Below are 7,720 nucleotides of genomic sequence, written 5' to 3' on the forward strand. Positions count from 1 at the left end.
ACCCCCAGAATTGCACACAAACAGAGATTCCTCCCACACCAAAGATGCCAGCACAGAGATGTCTTCCTCCGCATGGACACCTCACGCTTACAAACCAACTGCACCCCAAAGCCAAAACTTGCTGCCTTTCTTTCCTGGCAATAAGGGCTGTCGTTTCCTGTTTTCAGACGTGCCTCCAAACTGACAGCCCGACTCCAAAAACTGCATATAAACAAAGACTCCTCCCACACCAAAGAGGCCAGCACAGAAAACTCTTGCTCTCCATAGAGTCTCCAGGCTGACAAACCAACTGCACAACAAAGACAAAGCTTGCTGCCTTTCTTTCCTGGCGATAAGGGCTGTCATTCCCTGTTTTCAGACCTGCCGCCAAATTGCCAGCCCAACTCCCAAAACTGCATACGGATGAAGATTCCTCCCACACCAAAGATGCCAGCACAGAAAGCTCTTGCTGACCATGGAGTGCCCACAATGACACACCAGCTGCACCACAAAGCCAGAGCTTCCAGGCTTTCTTTCCTGCCGATAAGGGCAATCATTTCCTGTTTTCAGCCCTGCCTCCCAACTGACAGACTGATTCCCAGAATTGCATAAAAGGACTCCTCCCACAGCTCAGATGCCACCAGAGAAATGTTTTGCTCCCCATGGAGTCTCCAGGCTGACAAACCGACTGCACCACAAAACCAAAGTTTTCTGGCTTTCTTTCCTGGTGATAATTGCTGTCATTTCCTGTTTTCACACCTGCCTCCCAACTGCCAGACCAACTCCTAAAATTGCATATCAACAAAGATTCCTCCCACACCAAAGGTGATAGCACAGAAATCTCTTACTGCTCATGGACTCCCTAGGCTGACAAATCAACTCCACCACAAAGCCAAAGCTTCCAGGCTTTCTTTCCTGCCAATAAGGGCTGGCATTTCCTCTTTTCAGACCTGCGTCCCTACTGGAAAGTTGAATCCCAAAATTGCATACGAAGGACGATTCCTCCCACAGCGAACATGTAAGCAGAGAAAGCTCTTGCTCCCCATGGAGTGTTCAGGCTGCAAACCAACTGCACCACAAAGGCAAAGCTTCCAGGCTTTCTTTCCTGGCGATAAGAGCTAATGTTTCCTGTTTTCAGACTTGCCTCCCAACTGTCTGACAGACTCCTAAAATTGCATGTAAACGAAGATTCCTCCCACACCAATGATGCCAGCAGAGAAAACTCTTGCTGCTTATGGAATGTCCAGAATGACACACCAGCTACACCACAAAGCCAAAGCTTGCTGCTTTTCTTTCCTGGTGATAAGGGCACTTCATTGTATTAAACATACCCTTTGCAATTTCATTTAAATAAAGGGGGAAAAAAGAATTAAACGAATGACCAGAAACCATTGGATCGAACATTTCTTTAATATGTCAGCTGGGGATACATGGGGTACTCAGCCATGCATGGATCAAAGATCTAGTATAAATTTCAGAATATAAATACAGTGACGCTTGAAAGACCCCGCCCCCCTTTACCAGCAGTCGAGAATTAGGTTATGATTTTGAGGTCATATAGCATCTTGGGTTTTATTCGTGGAGCAAGACTGCCATCAAACATCCATTTCCTCGGGGGGGGGGCAGTCATGTTCGGAGAGTGGTCTTCTCGCTAATCAGGCCTCTAACTCCTAAATTAAATATTCTAGGACCAACTAAGTTATGTGTCTTAGAACTTCCCATTTGCTTAAACAATATTTAATTGACTTTCTTCTTAACAGAACAATCTCTTATTAAAGAAGATTTCTGAGGCATGTAAGCTAATTTCTTGAAGATGGGCATACGATACACTCTCTATTTGTTTCCATGTGTTATCTACATGCTCTCCCCTAAAAATAAGTGAAGTCTTAAAACAATTGGGATATCATTTTTATCTAAGATAAAACTTCTGATGTACTAAGTCGTTTAGAAAGGGGATCCTCCCTCATTTTAGTGCCATTGTGACAATATGGGGCTTCACGTAACACCTGGAACACTGAACACTGCAGATTCCCCTGGAATCAAAGGGCCATTGTAACGCTCTAGTTCCTCATTGAAGAGGGAGGCAGTGCAGAGAGGCATCAAATTAGAGGTTTGCGCAATCATCCACCAGAGGAAGTTCAACAACGGGAAGTGCCAGATTCTGTCCCTGGGATGGGGCAACCTCGGTTGTACGGACAGACTGGGAATGACATGCTGCATAGCAGTGCTGGAAAATGGCCTCTGGGGTCCTGGGGGATGGCCAGTTGGCCAAGAGTCAGTGGTGCCCTGGCGGGGGCTCACTGCTCGGTCACACAAGGGTTTTCAGACACACAAGACCTTCCCTTGCACACACCCAGACAGACAGTTCATGGCAGCAGAGGCAGTATCACCTGGGGCTCCTGCTGCCGCACCCGGAGCCTGGATACAACTCAGCCCTTGTGGGGGGCCACTTGCTCTGCCACTATCTGAGAAGCCCCATGGACTGAGGGATGGGCACAGGGAGCTCTGTCCACGGAAGCACATCCCAGAGCTGCATCAAAGGGCTTTGCCAGGGTTTAGTACCGTAAATTCAGAGTGACAGTGAGACACTCTTTGTCCCACATAACTTCAAGGCTCCTCCAGGAGGCTGATGGTAAATGTACTTGCTCAGGGTCATCTCCCCACACCACCACCTCAAGACTTGTCTCTTCAGTGCAAAGAGAGTCATCCTCTCTAGTCCTTCTGTGTCTCTCCAGGGAAGGCTAAAAAATTTCTCTGGGCTGGATGAGAAACAAGTGCTCATGGGAATGGACCACGCCCTTCCCTGGTGGTCCTTCATGTCCTTCTACAGAGTTGAGAGCAATGGGAAAGAGGATGAACCTTTTGTCTGAGCCTCAGAATGCCCAGGGCCATAAAAAAATCTCTTTTCCCATTTTCATGCCCCAATCTCACTGTCCTAACTCTTATAAAAAAACCAACACAGGAGCTGGGACCCCCATACATTGACGAGGCAACTCAACTGTGCTGCACTTTGTGTTGTGCCAGAGGATAGGGAAAAATGGTATATAGAAGCTGGAAATTCCTTGCCATGTTAGTACCAATGAAAAATTATCTTCTAAGACTCCAGTAAACAGATAAATGATGTCCCTGACTAAACAACTTCTGTCTGCCTTTTTTTTTTATAGTGCCTCATACCTTGCCATCATTTCTTGCCCTGCTGCCAGTCTCAGTGTTCAGGGCCCCAAGTAAACGATACACATCTGCTTTCTATGTAAATCAGCAAGGAAATATTTACTTTGCAGGAGAACCAGTGGATTTGCTTGTGGTGTCAGGGGAGGCCCTTTGGTGAGCAGTAGGAGGCTCCTGGGCACCTGCAGACAGCTCGACAGGCTGAACCAGCTCCTTGGCATTAAAGTGGCTGGCAGCAAGCCTTTCATTGTGTTGGAGTTTGTGCCTCCTGTGGGTGGTTTCCCTTCACTGGAAGTGGGGGGGAAGAGGGAATGAAAACAGAAAGGTATCACCAGTGTATACGCAGTGTTCTGACATGCTAGTTAAGTTCTAAATTATGTTTCTAATTACTTGGCATGATTTATTGAGACTGTGTCTCAAGGTCATAAAGCACCGCAAAGTGACACAACTTGCTTGCCAGCTGGAATCTCTGCCACTGAAATGCTCCCTTTCTCTCCTGCTATGTCATACTTCTCGAGCCTCCTCCCACACTATCCAGCATCTCTGTGGTTGGATGGAGTCAGACATATTTGTGGGCTAATTTGATATAGCTCTGAGCCAAGGCTGCAAAGGGAAAGGTTTGGGGGCAGCAAAGCTGGGCTGAAGGGTTAAGTTCCAGGGCATTTGTAAAACAGATCTGCCAAAGGAGTAATTAAAAAAATACAGTCCCATTGCTGACTCTGATAAAGAAACAAGAAACCCAGAAAACTATCACATAGGAGCAAAAAGCAGAGAAAATGCTCCTGCTGCAATGCCTCTCATTCAGGCAGTTCAAGCAGCAGGACACAGCCTGTCTGGGTGGGTGAGAGAACACAGACCTGCAATCCACTGACCTTGTCCTGCACCCCCTTACAATAAGCAAGAGGATGGTGAAGGCCCTGCCAAGTGTCATTTGGTCCCAAATAGCTATAAGGGAAGACTCACTGATCTTAAGTGTACAGCAGGGCTTTGCACTCAGTGAGTGCATAATGATGTGTCACTGCACTGCCAATTAAAAGTGCTAACACTCCTGGGGCCTTTGGGAAGGAACATGTGCCCTTCCTGTGGCAAAACAGTGCAATGTGACAATGAAGAGACTGTGGAATCCAACCCTGATGAGTTTAAAAGCTTCTATAAATAATTAAGGGAGCTCATTAATTAATAAAAAGAGAGTAAAATTGCAAAAACAGGAGGAGAGGGGCAATGAATACCCACAGGGGGATAAGAAATATGTCCTACACTGCAGCTTACACAGACTGAAGTCTTTTAGACTTAAAGTGGCTTTGTGGTTTGAACTAGAGAAACAAATCTTAGCTGGAAGAAAAAATCTTCTGGGAATAACAAAGCTACTTCTTAAATCCAAGTTACACTTGGGAAGATTTTTCACGATTTACACACTCAAGTGAGAACAACATGGGATAAATACAGATGTGTCTGTGTATTTCTCAAATTCATGAGGGAAAAAAAAGGATCTAGCTGGTGCCTGAGGTTGGCTTGCACCAATAAGTCTTTGGGGAAGAGATAAAATACAGCAATGCAAAGAAAAACATCTTCCACTAATTAGATCATTATTAGTCTCCTCTGGCTCAAATGTGGGCAGCTTTGAAACCCTAGCTGCTATCAAAGAAAAGATTTACAGAAGTTCCACAAAGACAGAAAGAAACAATAAAGTCTGGTAATATCCCAGTGGGCTATGAATTGGTAGAGTACACTGACTGCAAGTTACTAATTACAGCAGCTTTGAAATCAGAAGCTTAAATCTGTGCTGAACAGCAACACAGAGCTTTGGGCCACAGTTTCAAGCTCAAAGGAATGTGCCAAGCACACACACCAAAGCAAAGACAAGCCATTCCAAAAGGAAACCAGGAAATTGCAGGTGCAGCTGAATGCTTGTGAGCAGACAATTACCCAGTAGGTGATTGCAACTGCATATTTCATATGCACAATTACCTCTTTGCACCCCTGCGTGCGTATTTTTGGATTTGATTTCACTGCCTATCTTTAAGAATATGACCTCAGTATCTGGAAATACCAAACTTGCCCAAAATGCTGATCTGAATGTCTAGTAGGCATTAAGGTTTTAAGGAGGTGAAAGGGCTGTTTTATCTTATATTACTGACAGACTGCCTGACATGAAATTGGTACTTTGCTGCTGATGACTTCTCATCTCCGAAATATTTCCCTGGGAAGTTCTGGCATGCTGCTGGTAAGCTGTGTAGCACGAGTGAAGGGAGAGGAGATGTATGTCTACCCTACAGGAAGGAAATGCAGAGAAAAGGTTTCAATGAGGTTGATCATTTGGCAATGATCTTGCCAAATCAAGGAAATGGAAGGTAATAGATGTGCCTGTGCTAAAGGCCTGTCTTTTGCTGTCAAACAGCCTGACATTTTCTCTGGTTTCAAATACTTATAATCTGTTGTGAAATACCCTTTGGATTTTGCTGTCAGCAGCTCTGTAGGGATGTGGGGTCTGTGGCTGGGCAGGCAAGAGGAGCAGGGAGGAGAACATTGACCCTCTGCTGTCGGCCCTGCAGAACCTGCCCAGGGCTCCAGGGTCTGGCACACAGCCCTCATGGGAAAGCAGCACCCTTAGCTTTTCAAACACTGCTAAGAAATTCTCCTGCATAAAACAAGCACAATGTGTGTCTGAAGCAGAATGCGTTTAAGCAGAGGAAAAAGCAGGTAATAGTAAGGGTATCCTAAATAAAACTTTTAGATACTTCTTTAGGGCCCACCTAGCTCTACACTATGATAGGTGTTAACAGCATCCAGCAAGCTACACGCAAGGACTAAAGGAGTTTTTCCCAGTGCAGGGCCAGCCCAACCCTTACTGCTAAATTTTCCTTCCCTAGTGTAAAAGACTCAAAGCTAGGATAACTTTCAAATCTGCTACACTGCAAGGTTTTAGTGCTCTAACTTCACTGTACTACCATCCCAGGTTCCCAGAAAATGGTACAATTCTGAAATATATGTCTGATGTAGCACCTGTAACTAAAACACTGGAGGAAGGAGTTGGTGCTCCTTTGTACTGTTAGCAGTCTGAGGTGCCTTCCAAGAAAGAGCAAAAGAAGAGAATAGGACATGAAGATGTTAAAGAATAATAAAGAATAAGTTTCAGAAAATTACACAGTTGTTCATTACTGGTCCACAGTAGTTTTAAATTGATGGACGAAATGAAGGAAAAAAGATATTTCCACCTGGTAGGAGAAAAAACCTCTGTCCAAAGCTGCAGTGATTTATTAATATAAGTAATCAATAGCAATAGCTCTGTATCAGTTTTGCATCTAAATTAAACTTTCAGGTCTCAAGGTAGTCACTAAATAATATAATAGATTTACATATTTTAATTTTATTTTATGGATTCTGAACATAATGTAATTAAAGGGTTTTTCAGGGAAGATGATTAATGAGCAGGGCAGCCAGACATTCTGTTCAGCCTTTGTGGGTGCAAGTGTTCAATGTGGTGTGAGCTCAACCCCCGACCTGAGCAGAAGTAGATTCACCTCCACATACAACCCTGTGCACTCAAAGGAGGCACTGAAATGAGGAACCAGAGGCCATCACGGACCAGGAACACATCTTTAGACAATATCTTAGAAAAGTATAGTTCAGTTGTGGAGCAGGACTGTGTGAAACACAGAGAAGATATTTCAGGTCTTGTCAAGGAGATATCAAGGTGATATTCTTAGAACAGACAACACTCCTGCACACATTCAGCTGTGTTATGTGTTTGACAATAGGGAAACAGAGTCCTGGAAAAAGAGGAATGAACTTGACCCAGGGGTCAGAGCAGGCAGGGACAGAGCCAAGGTGAGGCACAGGGCTTCCTATTTCCACCCTCCTAATCCAGCCACCAGGCGGAAAGAATAATTTGACAAAAGGCTGGTGTGCCAATAACTGCTTTCCCAATCATATCAGAGCAGCTCATAAAAGATCCTAAATCTTTCAGCGAACCTTGCATTTCTGTTGAAAAATCACAGCTGTAGCACCATTGCTGGTACTTCTACATTCAAGTTTTATCTATCAGTAAAATGCAGCTCCCTTGAACCAAGGTCAACACCTACTGAATCACATGCCCAAGAGCTTCAGCAGCCAAAGCAACTGCTGAAGATACAAGTAAAGAAGATTTGAAATAAAAACAGAAATGCAAACACAGAGGAAAGGAGGTCAGCATTGCCTGGTCTCTTAACTCCACTAAAGGACTATGATACTTCATGTTTCCTCTACAGCTTCAGCTATTTGGTCTTGCATACAGAGAAATAAAGTTTCTAGTTCTCATGACTGTGAAGGAAAAGACCTCAAAATTCCTACTTAATCCAGATCAAGGAGGTTCTAGTTTTAGTTGAAGCCTCCTGGTGCTACTAAGGTACAAAACACTAGTAGAGCACATAACAACAAAGAATAAGCAGTCACTTCCCTGTGATCTGTTGGTCCCTAGCATCTGAAAGCCTCCGTGTATTGATTTAGTAGTCAATCCTCAATTACTCTCCAGCTTTCTTTTCTCCTTATATAAAACTATTCTCTAGCATCTACACCAGTAATTCGTCAACAGATT

The sequence above is a fragment of the Pseudopipra pipra genome, unplaced genomic scaffold (genome assembly GCF_036250125.1).
Source record: "Pseudopipra pipra isolate bDixPip1 unplaced genomic scaffold, bDixPip1.hap1 HAP1_SCAFFOLD_261, whole genome shotgun sequence".
NCBI classification, from domain to species: Eukaryota; Metazoa; Chordata; class Aves; order Passeriformes; family Pipridae; genus Pseudopipra; species Pseudopipra pipra.